The sequence below is a fragment of the Aulonocara stuartgranti genome (assembly GCF_965226115.1).
Source record: "Aulonocara stuartgranti genome assembly, chromosome: 3".
NCBI classification, from domain to species: Eukaryota; Metazoa; Chordata; class Actinopteri; order Cichliformes; family Cichlidae; genus Aulonocara; species Aulonocara stuartgranti.
In genome coordinates this window covers 11,449,993-11,466,967 of record NC_138941.1, presented here as the reverse complement: position 1 = coordinate 11,466,967, position 16,975 = coordinate 11,449,993, and the positions used below count along the sequence as shown (strand labels likewise).

At 40.9% G+C, this 16,975-nt stretch overlaps 1 protein-coding gene and 1 long non-coding RNA gene across 3 annotated transcripts in view; one reads left to right on the top strand and one right to left on the bottom strand.

The window, feature by feature from the left end:
* LOC309702533 overlaps positions 1-16,975 on the top strand; it is a 120,529-nt gene that overhangs the window by 79,885 nt on the left and 23,669 nt on the right. The window lies entirely within an intron of this gene.
* The window catches only part of LOC309702279 (uncharacterized protein), a 164,537-nt gene that overhangs the window by 133,521 nt on the left and 14,041 nt on the right, over positions 1-16,975 (bottom strand). The gene's annotated exons all lie outside the window — the stretch shown is intronic.

Here is a 16,975-nt window from a genome sequence, read left to right as displayed (position 1 = left end):
CTGTGTCTAAAGGAAATGGGACCATCATCACAGTCAGAGAGAAGACGGTGAATAACAACAACAACAACCACACAGACTCCAGTGAGTGAACACGTTCAGTTTGGTGACCAACACGCCTCCAAAATATGTCAACGTCACCTTTTACAGATTAAACGCTGTCACATGAAAGTCTAGTCTGTCACGTGTCTGTGCTGTTACCGTACACGTGGCAGCCTTTGGTCGTCTGAAGGGACGATTAATAAACATTGAATCCTCCAAACCAGAGCGATGAAACTACCTGAACGTCTGTCAGCTGAAAACCTTCAAACTTACAGACGTTTGTGACGACTGGCTTAGAAAAAACTTTACAAACTTGTTCAGCGTTTTTGGTTTTGTTTTAAATTTATGTGATGATTCCAAAAACACTGCTGATTAAAAATGAATGATTGACTTTTGACTGATTGTCTCATTTAATGAATTAATTAATACTTATCATAGTAAACTCCTCTGGGTTACCATGGTAACACGACCAGTAAAGATGCTTTGGCATGCAGACTGGAGCAGCAGGGATCAAACCACCGACCTTTCTATTGTCAGGTGACCTGCTCCACCTCCTGAGCCCCACTTCTCATGACAAATGACTTCCTTTTCCTTTTCTTTTATTCTCACTGACACTTGAGGATCATGTTTGATTAGAGCTGCTGCTGATTCTGCAGCCACAGGATGTGCCGAGGCTCAGGGAGGGGCAGCCATGTGACCAGTTCGGCTGAGAGAAAGAAGACATCAAAGACGTGCTGTGGAAGAGCCAGATATGAATAATAACTCATGATTAAACACGTAGAGGTGTATTAACACAAAGTGAGTGAAGAAGAAACACCCAGTGCATCATGGGAGTCCCCCAACAGCCTACACCTATTGGGTGGTTGTTACATGTACAAGATTCAAACTTGTGATTTGAACGAAATAATTTCATGTTTCTGTGGTGAACATAATTAAATCATGTAGCATCTGCATGAAATTCAGACACTTAATTCTTGTTCTTGTTGAGATGACAGGATACAATCTAGTCAGAGTGGTTCGTTACCTGGACTCACGAAGTTCACAAGATCACATTAGATGTCAAACTGCAGGAAAATCACTGGAGTTTTCAGCAGCAGACAACTACGCCCACAACAACAGATTTCTTTGAGTGTAACTAAGGGAGGATCCAGGGTCACCTGGTCCAGCCCTAACTATATGCTTTAGCAAAAAGGAAAGTTTGAAGCCTAATCTTGAAAGTAGAGATAGTGTCTGTCTCCTGAATCCAAACTGGAAGCTGGTTCCACAGAAGAGGGGCCTGAAAACTGAAGGCTCTGCCTCCCATTCTACTTTAACCCTTAGATGCACACGTGGGGTCAAAAATGACCCCAGGGGTTGTTTTTCTCCAAAATCTTTAAAATGCAAAGTTGTAATATATTCATATTCCAGGTATTCCTCATAAAATATGTTTGTAACATGAGGCCATTTGCATTTTTATTTATTTTTTCATTAATTAAAAAAATGCAGTTTTTGTATCACTACCCCACTCTTCCACAAGTGGGGTTAAAAATGACTCCAAGCAGTTCCTATGGAATCTTCTATGAAACTTTCATTCTTAGCAACTCTGACTGTTCCACTTACTCTTCTGATGGATCAAGAATTAATTTTTGCACAGTAACGTACATGATTTATAGTCAGGGCTGCACATAAGTGGTCCACAGGTGTGCATTTGCTGTCAAAATATGAGCATTCCCGGAAATTCAGAGAATACACGCTTCTTTTGCGGTGGAGGAACACCTGTCACGGTCCTGGGTCCCCTGACCCAGCGTTTTTAGTTCTTTGTGATGTTTGTATTTTTGTACTTGTGTAAGTTATTCTATGGTTTCTTGTTTCGATCCCTTGCCCTTCATGTTTCTCTATGTCCCCTCTGTTCTGTGTAAGTCTGTGTCTGCATGTTTGAGTTCCCCTCTGTGTCTCTCGGTTCTTAGAGTCCTCTGCCTTATGGTTTATGTCTCTGTGTTTCTTAGTTGCTGTCTCCACTGTGTCAAGTTCGCGTCTCTGTGTGATCCTTCCTGTTTTACTTTGAAGGTCCGTGTCTTATGTGAGTGTGTCCTGCTTTGCTTGTCTCGTCAGTCCTGATTTCTCCCAGCTGTGCTCTCCTTCTGTGTCTCATCCCCCTCGTTACTCCCCAGTGTATTTAAACCCTGTGTTTCTCTGAGTCAGTGTCGTGTTGTCCCTCTTGCTGTGTGTGAGTCTCCCTATGTCTTCTGGTATGTGTTATAATTAGCATTTCCCAGTTTAGTTTTGTATTGCTTGTGTTCTGTTTTCCAGCAATAAAGCTGTGCTTTTGAGTTCAAGTTCTGTCCCCGTGAGTTTGCGTTTGGGTCCAATCCCTGCCTGCCACACAGCGTTTCATGGCAACACCTAAGTAATTGCTTACAGAGCTTGCTTCTTGGACATCTTTAAGAGTTCTGAACAAATGTCTGTCCTCCTCCAGAACATCTAATGTACGCAAACGAGTGTCCCAACTTCTTATGTGGTGCGCGTCTTTTATTTTGACAGCAAACGCGCACCTGTGGACCATTTATGTGCAGCCCTGTTTATAGTTTCCTGTGCATTTCAAACATTGTCCTTTCTGGGGGGGAGGGGGGTATTATCCAAAGTAACACGGCTGCTATGAGGCCAGCTAGGATCCCTGTGGCCCTACAAATGATCCAGGACGGATGGGATGAAGAGCCCATTGGAGGCATTGACTCAGAATCTGACATCTAAGATATAGAGGACCCAGACTATCTCCCCCCCCCACTGAACAAGGCCAGTCAGATACAGAGGAGTCCTCTGAAGAGGAAATAAATATTGAGTCTAACAGAATGAGCCCCTCTTACTGCTCTAGCCACAATATTCTGAATTAGTCGGCCAGGGCTTGCACCTGGGTTTAGTACTTTCTCCCCAGTAAATGCATGGAAGATGTCATACACAAACATGGAGGCACGAAGAGTAGCCACAGACAGGGGAAAGAGTGGAAAAATGTAATCAAACATAAGCTCCTGGCCTTCATTTGATTGACCATTCTTGCAGGAAGTGAGAAGAACTGGGATGTACCAGTCGGTGTGTTTTTTGGGAGTCCTCTGCACAACCCATTGTACAAGGCCACTATGTCAATTCAAAGATTTAAAGATTTCGCCCTTTCTTGCACTTTGAGGACAAGAGGACCAGAGCCTACCGACTGAAAACAAACCACATGGCAGCTTTCTGCTACATATGGGACCTGTTCCTGGTCAACTGCAGGCAGAAATTCATCCACAGTGATTGTGTTACAGTGGATGAACAACTTGTGCCTTTCAGAGGGAAGACCCAGCTTCTGCAGTATATGCCGAGCAAGCGTACAAAAGTGATACAAAAACTGCGATTTCTTAAAATTAATGAAAAAATAAATAAAAATGCAAAGGGCCTCATGTCACAATCATGTTTTATGAGAAATACCTCAAATATGAAAATATTACAACTCTTCATTTTAAAGATTTTGAAGAATAACAACAGAGTTTATAGCAAAATGCATTGTTTCTATTTGGGGTCATTTATGACCCCACTCGTGGAAGAGTGTAGGTATTGGTAGGTTGTGCATCCAAGGGTTAAATACTCTAGGAACAACAAGTAGGCCTGCAGTGTGAGAGCAAAGTGCTCTAATAGGGTGATATGGTACTATAACAGGGGTCCCCAACTCCTGGACTCCGGTCCAAATCCAGACCCCAAGAGGATCACAAAGCAGTTTCTCATTTACCGCGTAGTTGGATAGTTTCTTCCTGCCGGCTGCCGTGGCTGACTTTTGAACTGGCGCGACACACAGCTATGCAGGTTAGCATCATGCTGGTCCACTCTCCCAGCCAGCTGTTGGCGGTAATGCACCACCAACTGCCAATAAAACGATAAAGAAGAACAAGCTATGTGGGTGTGCGGGTTGATAGGTTACTATGTTGGGAGCTTGCTGACTGGATGAGTAAAAGAAGATGGCTTTGTCAAAAATACTTATAAAGTTATAAAGAGTGGAAGTCTGAAGAGCTGTTATGAAATCAAACATAAGAACTTCAACCAAAGCTGTGCGCCTGGGTCTGACGGTAGAACAAGAAGAATAAATGAGGTATGAGCGGCTACACGGCTGATAACAGTCTGTGACAGCACAACAGCATACGAGTGTTCACTGTGAGCACGGTGGATTTTAGGAGGACACAAAAAGACTTTCACTGACTGGAAAATGATGAAGAGTGAAAGGAAGCTGCAGCAGAAACACTTTTTAGTTTGGAAGAGAAACAATGTAACACTTTTAGATGGAAACAAAGTAAAGTGCAACAATTTACCTTCAATAAAAAATAAATTACATCCTTAATAAAACTATAAACATTTGAACCGTTTGATACTGAAACATAAAATGAAATAAACTCCATAAACAATCAAAATGAATTCAAACTGATCAGCAACATTAACTCAGGAGCACAATATATGAAACACTTTAACCTACAAAACAAAAACGAATCAAACAGTTTGTGCTGATTTCTTTCTTTGATCAAAATAACAAAGTCAGCATTAATGGCTCCGACGAGCACGTTTTGCAGTGCACAGCTTTTCAAAGCAGCTTTGAAGCAGGATCCTGCAGCTCTCAGCTCCTGCTCAGTGTTTAGCTGGGACCTGGACTTGGTCTGCAGCAGCAGCAGAGAAGCCTCACAAAGATGAGACTAAAGGAAGAAGAACGCCCAGAGCCTGCTGCCCTCAGAGTGGATACTGCTTCTCTACACTCAGCCAGAATCCACTCAGTGTCTGTGATGTGAACTGCAGTCTCAGTGTGGAGTCAGACGTCAATGAACTGGTTCTGCTCTGCAAAGCTGAAACCAGTTGGAGCTGGTCATGCTGGGAACTGTTTTCATGGAAGTCCTTTTAAAAGTATCCCATCAGTGATGAAATATGCTGCTTGATATATGGAGTCACTGAGGCGGCATCATCATCAGTAGTGTCAACAAATTCATGCAGGTTCTCCAATGAATCTGTGTCTCCTTCATCGAGTCTCCTGCCCCACACTGCAAGCTTTCAGTGACAGAGCTGATCTTGTGACCTGAGGGAGGTTTTTATCTTTCCCTTGAAGCTGTAGATTTACTTCATTTCCAAATATGTCCCTCAGGTAGGCCAGTTTTGCCAGGAAGCTCTCATCACTAACTCTGTGACTTCATACTTGTGCTCCTGCTCCAAAAACATCTGATCTGCTCTCTGAGCTCAAAAACTCAGGACAAGACTTTTCCTGGTGACAGCCGCCTGGCTTCACTGTGAAACAGCACAGCTTGATGTTCGGCTCCATCTCCTCACAGACAGCAGAGACACTCTTGTTTTTACTGGTCTGGTCTTTATAAAACCGACTAAACCAATAATTTCAGTCATAACCTCACTGAATTCAGAGGAAAGCTGCTCTCAGTGTGAAACACTCCAGCAGAGGGCGCTGTTAAGTCCTTATTGTAACACAGTTACTGTGTGCAGTTAGACTTCATACATAATCTGCACTTATTTCCATCAGACATGCTGTCAGTAAATGATTGGTTTCTATTGATTCTACTTCCTGTTGACTCATTTGATGACAGTGAAACAATCACAGCTGATTGTGTGATGATGTAAACTGTCACTGTTACATTCAGTGTGTGTGACATCATGTTAGTGCAGGCTGATAACAGCCTGGTTCTGTTAGAAACACATGAACGTGTCCATAGATCAGTGTGTGTTTAACATGAGAGCTTCAGCCCTGCTGATGTGTTAAATAAAGACATGCAGGAAAACTGATGAGACTCTGAAATAACTCTTTATATTTATAATGTAACTCTGCATCAAAAGAACAACAAAGGATCCCAGACAGGTTTCTGTGAACAAAGACCATTCTGATGTTTCTGTGTTTCTAACACTTTGACATTATTAGTAAACAGACTGCAGTGAGCAGCATTTATAAAGAGCTTCTATATAAAGATATGACAGCTGTTTGACAAGTTTATCACTCTGTGTTTGGACCTGATCAGTCCAGCTGTTTACTTGAAACATGTTCATTTACCTGTTCTGTTATATTCATGTTCTTGTCTCTGTTGAAAACACATTTTAATGTCCCTCAGATTTTTCTCCCAGATGAATAAATATAAAAATGACACAAACTGACTGCAGCTACTTTTTGTCCTTTCTGTCAAAAACCTTCATGTGACTCATGAGAGACACGTTTCAGCTGTTTGTGACAGATCAGAGGCCAACAAGTCATTTATAACACTTTCCATCATTGTTTAAAGTTCTCAGTGTTTCTGTGTTGCTGCGTATAGGATCTCCCAGCATCATCACTGTGCTGTCCAATCATTGTGTGCGAGGTTACCCTTATAGTGCGATGTGTGTTTGCACAAAGAGAAGCATGTGTGTCAAATATAAATAAGCACAGAACAGAAACAGCTGCTCGTTTCTTCTGTTTAGAGTCAAGTTAGTGTTTTGTGTCTTTGTTTGAGGCCTGATGTCGAGCAGAGGTGTGTGTAACTGCACTGCTCTGTTATATGTGTGAAGTGTGTGCTTCTCTTCAGCATCATCTTTGTCACTGCTGATTCCTTTGTGTCATCATGTGTTGAGAAGAGAGAACAGTTATAACGGAGGAGCAAAAGGAAGCCCTGAAATCTGCATCAACAAGGAAGTGTTGGCTCACCAGTGATCCCAGCAGAGCCACTGGTTTGGCTCCAGTTGTTCTAGATTCAATGATGTTGCTGCTACAGATACATGTCAGCATCTTTATTGTAGTAAAGTCTTGTAATGTGAAGATAGAAACAAGGCAGCAAACAGCTCCATGATCTGATCTTAATGATGTTGTTTTTATTCCTGTCTGTCAGAACTGGATTGGAAACTATCAAAGGTCTAAAAACAGCCTCGACCCTCCCACAGAGCAAACTTTACACACGTCATCTTTCAGCTACAATCTTTGTTGCAGGGATCTTCTGCCAAACAAGGCTGAGAGAAGATTTCTTACAGCTGTCATGTTGATGCTGTTTCAGTCTTTGGGCAAACACACTCATATATTAGGGCTGATATCAGGGCTGCACAAGTTCTTTGTGTTTGTGATCATGAATAACAGAAGTGTGCCTGTTGAAGATCATGTTTCTACATTATTTTATGTCCTGTTATTGTTCTGTGTTATATTCAGCTTTCAGCATCCTTTCCCAGCCCCCTGTTACACCATCCATACAAAGCCAATCTGACTGTGAGCCAATGTGTTTGTTTGTGTTGGATCAATAGATTTGACAGACTTGGTTCATCCAGAGGGAAACAGTCCAAATTCAGATCTAATGAAATGATGGAGGCTGTTTCCTACCACGGTGCTGATGTGTGACTAACAAGGCTCATGGTCTCCAGCAGACAAGCGCCTGGAATGAGGTGAGCTGAGTGTTGCTTTGGTGGGTCTGTGCCCACGTCATGCATCAGGATTCATGTTGGCAATAGTTCATATCTCTGTTCTTCAGCCTTCATCACAAAGCTGTGGAGGAAAAACAAACATCTAACAGGATCTGATGGATGCAAAGTCCACTGAGCTCTTTGTCATTTACAAACTTGTCCAACCAACAAGAGCACAGATGAAAAACACAGTGACAGTTACAGGATTTTGCCATATATGAGCATAGATGACTTTCATATAGATTTTCAATGCAGGCTTTTGGTGAGCCGCTGGGTTCTGTCTAATAATCATCTCAGCATTTTACAATAGAACAGCTCTTTATTAGCTCTTCATTTATTGTTATTGGACATGAAACAAGGAAGCTGTTTCTCATTGGATGTTAGTTTCATGTTCATCAGGATCATTTTCTAAAGAGCTGATATTGAGACCATTTACTGCACTGGCTGCACATCCTGTCTACATTTCTCTGTATGTGCTGTGTTTAGACTCAGAGAAATGACTCAACCAGCTGTGTTTGATTGACTCCTATGACTATATGAAAGGTCAGTGTGTGTCTGCACACAGACTGTTGTGTTGGACTGTTATTCAGTTGTCTGCTGAATGTTTTCAAATGTCTGCATCTCAGCTGTGATGAGGCTGGGGGTCATGGGAGGCCACCGTAGCAGCCTCTTCAACATCATGACATCATCATAAATGCTGCTGGACTGTCTGATGGGCTGACGGTGAAAAAGCCGTCGGGAAGGAAACAGAAGACATTTCAGAGGCTGCAGCAGATTTCTTTGATTCGGGGCCTTTTTCAGCTTTATTGGACAGAGCAGTGAAGATAAGTGACAGCAAAGCAGAGAGAAAGGGGGCGTGGCCCGGGTCAAAGCCAGGCCAGCTGCTCTCCACCTCGTGGTCACCTGCTCATCCTAGTGAGCTCCAGCAGCAGCCCTTTCACACACTTTACACTGTCAAACACTGTGTGTGGACCTCAGCTAACAACAGGCTACATTTAAGTCTGGACTACATGCTTTTATATTGTTTTTATTCCATCAGCAGCTCAACATCATGAGCAGCTTTGACATAAAGACATCAAACTCAAGCTGACTTTAAACTACTTTTAATACAGGGGCTCAAAAACAACAACATCTTTATTATATATCAGGACAGAAAGTCATTTCATCTCAAAGGGAAACAGCTTTATTTGGAATAACCAGCACTATCAACTGGTTTGGGATCTCCACCAGTTTCATGTCTTTGCAGCTTCTCCAACAAAGTTCCTGTAAAATCAGCATGTTTGTCTTTATTGGTTTGATAGTGATTGATTATTCAGTCCCAATCTGCTGTCATCTAAAGAACAAAATGATGTTTCTATGAGTCACAAAGCTCCAGATGTTGTCGGCTTCACAAAGAAAACAAAGAACTTAAACACAAAGTGTTTGGAGCCAAAATGTTCCCAAGCTGCTCTTTTTGAAATGGCAGAGGTACAGTGGTGTCTAACAGCACACTGTGGAAGGCAAACATGTTATTGTTGGATGAAACTTCATGAATCCTTTGTAGATTTGAGCTGTTGGAGCCTTTCTTTTCTCTTCAGGTGTACAGATGCTGAGGAGGCAGGTGAAGCAGGTGGAGCTGTTGTGATGCTGGCAGAGGGTGTGTCTTAGTAACTCTGTGAGGCAGAACTGGATCCAACATTGTGGATGTGTTGATGTTGGAGCCATTAAGAGTCTCTGGCCACACTGTAGGATTTCCCTTTGATCCACTGTGGGGGCATTTTGGAGTCTGTCAGTGAAACTCTTCATGTTTGTGTTTGACTCCAGTTTATAGAAACAGAGAAATGTGTCATGCTTTTGTTCGGCCTCCACAAATACACACATTTGTTCATTGGTTGGACTTTTTGGAAGGAGACACATTGAAAACCATGTTAATAAGATCTTGTTGTTTCCTGTGGATCCGACACAGAGAGTGGACTTCAGACAGAAAGCGTGGAAGAGATTTTAGAGGCCGTGTGTGGCAACAGGAAGTTTCTGTGTGTTTGCTGATCTTACATGTGGAAAACAACACGTGATGTTTGTGAAGTTCTACAATGATCATTGTTCTCACAGCATTTTGAGTGGGAACAGTTCAAACTGGGAGTAGTGGGAGTTATTTACTGATTGAAACAAGCTGAATGTTTCTGTGACGATGAAGATCAGCAGCTCAGCTGATCAATGAACTGACATCTATCAGTCGTTTCATGAGATGAAGTCATCAGCAGACATTTGTTCTGACTGTGTGATGAATGTCAGAAGGTCAGGGCTCTGCTTTAGTCACTGCTTGATGATCATTGGCTCATTGTTGAATCCAGGGCCCAGTCTGACCTCTGACCTTTGCTGCAGGTCTTCTGTGTTATCTCCACTTTCATGTCTGATCTTCTGCTGTATCGTCCAAAATAAACATCTGGATCATTTCCAACACTTCAGCAGATCTTTAGTTTGGGCAGTGCAGCACAGAATAACACATATTGTACTATACTGCCCACTTCCTGATCTTATTGGATCTGTGTGTGAGGTTGGTGAAGGAAACACATGTTTACTGAGTGAGTCGCTGCCATTAGGAACTAGTTTTTATATCACAGCCTGGAAATCACACAGGACCATTTCTGCAAGTGAAAAGTCGTCATTGGAGGAAAATGATTATGTAGTTTGTGCGACTGAAGAATTGTCCCAACTACATGTGCCGCTGACCTTTGCTTTAGGTGCACAGAGGAGTCTGTGGAAACATCCAGAACTGAGGCAGTGCTACAGATGCTTCAAATAAAGTGGTGTATTATCCATGTTTTCTATGGATCACATCCAGTATCCTGATCTAACGAGCCCCCTTCTTGTGGATTTTAGAGCCTCCGACTTTTGCTGCGTCTCATTTCAAGCACAAGAGCAAGAAGTGGATGAAGAAATGGGGCGAGTGGGGTCAGTGTGGTGCATGTCAGCTGTGCTCACACATGCTTTCACAAAGAACATGTGTGTTCATCGGCAGCATTAAGGTGCACTTTAGTCTTCATAATAATAAAGTATTCTGACTTTATTCTTCTGAATCCTCACAGTCATGTTGCAGCTCTGCTTTGCTTTAAGAAAATGTTCTACCAGGATGTTACTTTCCTAAACGTGTTCTCCAAATGTTCCAAAGACTTTGTTCTAAGTAGTTCTACATGATGAAACATCCACACTAAGTTTAAGAAGGACACACAAACACCATCTGTCCTTTCATCATGTGTACAAACGTGTTCAGATGTCAAATGTACCGTGAATGGATGCAAATGTGGATCGTTCCAATAAAATGAGACAGTTTTGTAAGTCGATCCCAGTTTGAAGTTCATTAAAACCTATAAGAACATGTTATTCAAACCAATTTTATCCAACAGGAAGAAGCATCAGGGGAACAGGAAACATTCAAACATGTTTACTGTAAGAACTGCACAAAGGAAGAAAACACAATCCTACACACGAGCACTTTAAAATGGACATTTAGCTTTTCAAACATCAGGGAACTGCAATAACAACACTGAGCCCATTCTGATCAGACTGAAAGATTTATAGAGATTTATCCATGTGCTGGAAAAGGATTTGATATCAACATAGATGCAGATTAGCAGGAGCATTTTCTTCATATTGATTTAGAGTTCAGTACCAGGAATATGTAGAATTAACATCTGTGTGCATGACGAGTGATGAAAATTCAAAGTCAGGCTTTCAAAGGATGTCAGAATTGGTGTCTCTATCTGTGACTGTCCCAGAGGAACCTGCCTGAGGGATTATTACAGATCTGTCTATATAGAAAGACTTGCATTGATTCACAGTGTACAATTCTTTCTAATCTATTAACATCTTCCTCCAAATCCTGTTTCTGCTGTTTAATGACATATGTCTGAATACAGACAGTGGAAAAATGTCAGTTTTAGTTTTACTGGATCTCAGTGCAGCATTTGATACAGTTGACCACAACATATTACTCAAACGACTGGAGAACTGGGCAGGTCTTTCAGGAACTGTACTAAACTGGTTCAAAACATACGTAGAAAACAGGAAATACTTTGTATCAATAGGTAACTTCACATCTGAGCAGACAAGTATCACATGTGGAGTTCCCCAAGGTTCCATCTGGGGACCCTTTCTGTTTAACATTTACATGCTCCCACTGGCACAGATTATAAAGAACAACAAAATAAACTGTCATAGCTATGCAGATGACACACAAATATATATCACAATGTCATCAGGAGACCAAGGCCCCGTACAATTTTCTCCAGCTAAACAAAAACAAAACTGAGGTAATAGTCTTTGCGCCAAAGAAAAACGATTACAGGTCACCAGAGAACTTCAATCTATACATCTAAAAACCACAAACCAGGCGAGAAATTTGGGTGTAGTGATGGATGCAGACCTAAACTTAGAAAAACACATTAAGACAATAACAAAGTCAGCTTACTATCACCTCAAGAATATTTCAAGGATAAAAGATCTGATGTCTCAACAGGACCTGGAAAAACTAGTCCATGCATTCATCTTTAGTAGGCTTGACTACTGTAACAGCATCTTTACAGGTCTACCTAAAACATCAGTCAGACAAGTACAGCTCATTCAGAACTCTGCTGCTCGAGTCCTCACTAAGACCAAAAAAGTGGACCACATCAGTCCAGCTCTGAGGTCCTTACACTGGCTGCCTGTCCGTCAGAGGATAGACTTTAAAGTTCTGATGCTGGTCTATAAAGCTCTGAATGGTTTAGGACCAAAATACATCAGTGACCTCCTGACCCAGTATGAACCTTCCAGATCCCTCAGGTCATCTAGATCCGGTCTTTTATCAGTTCCCAGAGTCAGAACCAGACACGGAGAAGCTGCATTCAGCTTTTATGCTACTTATATCTGGAACAAACTCCCAGAAAGCCTCAGATCAGCTGAAACACTCAGTTTATTTAAATCCAGGTTGAAGACTCACCTGTTCTCAGCTGCATTTGAATAAAGCACCAAATCCACACTTTTAAGCTTAAATTTCAAAACTTACATTTAACTACTGATTTTATCTACTGTTCTGATCTGTTTTGATTTTATATACTGTTTTGTTTGTTTGTTTGTTAATTAGTTAGTTAGTTTGTTTGCTTGTTTTAATCAATTTTAAATCATGCTTTTTATTTGTTTTTGTTTCTAATGTCTCTGTAAAGCACTTTGAATCACCTTGTTGTTGAATTGTGCTATACAAATAAACTTGCCTTGCCTTGCCATCAGAAGGGCTCAAACCTCCTGCTGTTTCTACTGGACCATAAATTCTACTTTATGATCATCTTCAAAAATAAAAACGCGAGTTTATTTGTGAACTCTGTGAAATGTGTCTGATGTTTAGTTTGAACCAATCCTGTGTCAGCCGCAGCCACATCATTGCCACACATACAAATGGGTGCGTTCCTGTTTAGACCTGCTGGCTGTCAATGGGCTTCATTCCATTTCATTTCAGCCATTTCCGGTGGTCGGCTGTGATCTAAACTCAACATGGCTCCTGTGTTAGAAGAGCCTCTGATTTTAAACTTTGCACATTTAATAGTTTCTTTCCAACACTGTGGAGCTACCAGCCCAGTATATGTAGCCACAGTAGATGGAGTTATCAAGCTGACTGACAAACATCAGGACTCATGTGATCCCTACATGTGGACCTTTCATAGATGGATCCAAGTGCAGATTCAACTCTGCATTACATTTGACTTCAGCTGTTACACACTTTCTAGCTGTGTCACTTCCTGCTTTTTGGATCAGATAGTTTATTCATGTCCACAAATGTTTGGCTGCATGTTTTTATCATCTATATTTCCAGTCTTCATGCAGCCGATATTTCATGTGAACTCCCAGCTGCCAGCTGCCATCATGTTTTCAGGGTTCATTCAGTGTTGAAATGTAGGACAAACAGCAGCACATGTTCTCTAAATGTTTGCAGTCATTTTACATGAAGCTGATACTAGATGAGACATTTTCCATATTTACTGTCTTTGAACAGAGAATAATAAAGCCATCAAACATATACAGGCTGTGCAAATACAAACTTCTGTGGTGCATTTGATGACCTGCAGAGGAGAACAAGTCGGGCTTTCCAGCCCTAACACAACCTCTTTGTTCTCAATACTACAAAACCTTCAAAGGCTGATATGCAAGTTTGCATGAATCACCAACACAGTTGTGTTTGTTTCTAGTATAGTTATAAATAAGCTGATCAAATATCTGCTGACTGATTAGATCCAGTATCTGTTACAGATGAACTGGATATACAGCGCATGTTGTTAATCCGTCATATCAAACTAAACCGTGTTGCTGGTGTAAATATCCTCCAATAAAGTCAGATGAGGGCTGCTGTTGCCAGGTAACGATGATGTCACACTGGATCTTCTGATCTTTAGCATCGTAGCGCTCGGAGTCTGATGTTGGCTCATGTGTTGTTAAACACCAACATGACGTTCTACTAGTCAAGGCCTCAGCTTCACCCACTGATGCTGATCACACAGACCCACTAATAGAACTGTTTTATCAGGGTTTGATGCAGCGTCAGCATTAATGTCACATTTAATCAGACCACATTTACATTACAAGCCCACTACAACCATATGGAACTCCAAAGTGTTCAAAATTAAATAAATAAATAAGTCATGATGAAATAAATAACTATGTGAATAAATAAGACACAGATATGTAATGTGAGAATGATATTGTGAAATAATTGAACACATTTTGAAAAAAAGCTTATTATTGTGAAATATATTGCATTCTGCTATATAAATTTACCTATTATTGTGAAATATTATTTCATGATCATTATTTTTCACAATAACAGAGATTATTCCTGAGGCATTTTATTTATTCCCAGCCATTTTTAATCCAAAATGTCCTTTTTTTCAAAGTCAGTCTTTATTTCAAAATCCCGTTTTTCCCAATGGCCTATTTATTTCATTATTATTACACATTACTTGACCACGAGCAATATTTTCTGGTTTGACGCCGTCTTTGTAGCCAGAAACCAGCTCTCTCCTCGGCTTCCTCCACTACACGCTTCCCCCACGCCAGTCTCCTCCGTCACTATAAAGGGGAGAGTCATGAGCTCCATCACCCTCACCTGTGCCGTCCAACGTCCCGCCACCAGCCTCCACTGCAGCAGGCCAGAGACCACACCCCTGCCACAATAAGTAAAAGTATATCCTTGCTGTACCCTTAATGCTAAATGTGCTAAATTAACCGCTGCCTTTGCCCCTTTGGGATTATTCTTATGTCACTGGGATGTTGACCTTTGACCTTCACATTAGAGAGATGGGCAGACATAATTAGTGTATGAATTTTAAAGTAACAGGTAATAAAGAGAGTGCAGCAAATGTAGTCAGGTTTATTACTCTGTATCACACATGAGTGCCCGAGGGAGGCGGGGCTGACTGGGGAGACACAGGAAACAGAGAGACAGGGCTGACTCGACATGAAACGATGAAACGTGGGACACGGGAACAGAAACTAAACACAGGCTGAAATGAACACTGAGGGAGGGAGAACTAAGATTACTGAGAGCCTGATAAATAAGAAGAACAAAAACCAAGAAAAACAAGAGTCAAAGAAAACCAAAAACACAAAGCATTGGGCCAGGACCCACTGCTGTGACATTTATATGTGATAAAAACATTAAAAACTGCTCAGATGTTGAAATCTTTCTACGTATACTTTAGGTTCAGCTCTCCAGCCTGGCATTTGGTTAAGCATGATTCAAACATTTGATTTTGTTTAACTGGTTTTAATTATAGTTACTTTTTGTGAACATTTGTTGCAGCATTTAAAAATACATCATTTATTTTCAAACTTTTATTTGATTTAGAGCATCATATTTGACCAACGTAAATGTTTTAATTTCATATAAAATAACTGAAACAGTGAACTAAATATCTGAAATCTTTCCTTCCTTAAAAGTTATAATCCTACTTAAGTTATAGTGCAAACGCTTAAGCAACAAATATACTTGATGCTAATTAATTCATATTTCCCTTTGATGTTGCAACTATGCAGTCACTTCTGTCTTTAAACAAAATAATATTTTCCAGTTACAGAAATCATAAAGTCCAAACTAAAGTGCTACTGTTGCTATATGCATTTTATATAAATCATGGATGATGGTCCTGACATGAAGGAAGAGAAAGTTACAGGTTGCATCCTTTGACTTTGTCTCCGTGCCTTTGGGCGATTTTCAGAAGGACAGATGTTTCTGTTCAATTCTTAAATCAATTTTTTCAAACACAAACACTATTTTAAAGCTTCTAGAGAGTAAAATATTAATGATAATTATAATAACAATAATAAAAACAAAAGCTCTCAGATCCATCAAACCAAGCAGCAGAAAGAACAATAACTGAAGAGAAAACTTTAACCTTGTAGACTTCATTATGTTCCAGCTGCTCTACAGACGCTGTGACCTCGAACTTAAGCAGGTCGTAAAGTATGTGCAGCTCAATAACTTCATAATCAGACCCTGTGGTATTTAGGCAGCAGAACAACTAAGAATAACAACTACAAATAATGTTTTTAGGTTTCTGTTGTACTGCAAGGTTCTGTACAGGAGAACCAAACCAAGAGCAAATATTACGTCTCATTTACACCTGAGCACGAAGAGCCATCATCATTTAGCAAATTGAATCATCTTTGTTTAGATGCAAGAAGAATCATATAGAAATGAAAAAATAGAAATAGAAATCCAGAGCAAAGATATCCTCTAATTCAGCGTAGCACATGTGCAGCTGCTGCGATTCACGTAAGCATTCGGCTCGTCGCTGTTGCAGATTTTTCTCTCGCTGTTCTGGCTCACAGCGCTGCAAACACAAAAATAAATATCCCCAAAGGTGTGAAAGGGAGCTAATTAGTAAGAGTATTGTTACTCTCCGCAGGAGTAGTCCAGCAGTAGAAATCAGTCCAATAACAAGGTGTGTAACATCTAGCAGGGTGACAGAAAAACCCAGGGTAACTTCTAAGGACCTCAACGTCTCTCTCACATTGTGTTTTTTAAACATGCTTCCATTTGTCACTTCAGTCTTTACTCTGAAATACAGGAAGAGAAATCATGGCTGAAACAATTTCTCATGAAACCAGGGGTGTGGTCCAACAGTCAGTTTGGTGAGGAAGGTTCCTAACTGAGAGAAGTGACCCAGAAGTATCTGTGTAGCAGCCACAATGAATCCAGATCATGAGCTTTATTAACTGATCAAAGTCTCTTCTTTCATCTTCTGTATCATTCAGTTTGCATTGGTAATGCCCATTATTGTAATGCTTTTTTAAGACGAGCAAAACTTTATTTCACTTTGGGTTAGCTGGGATAAGTGATGGATGGAGGGAATTTTACTTCAGCCACAGAAATCCTAAACAGGAAGGAGGAGCAGAGTTACAGTGGATCACTATCCAGCAGGGAAACAAGGTTTATTTCAATTTCTTGGCCATGAGTGAGATTTACTGAGTGGGCAAATTAGGGAGACGACACCATCAGATCCCGAGCCCTCCATGTGTTAATCAAGAG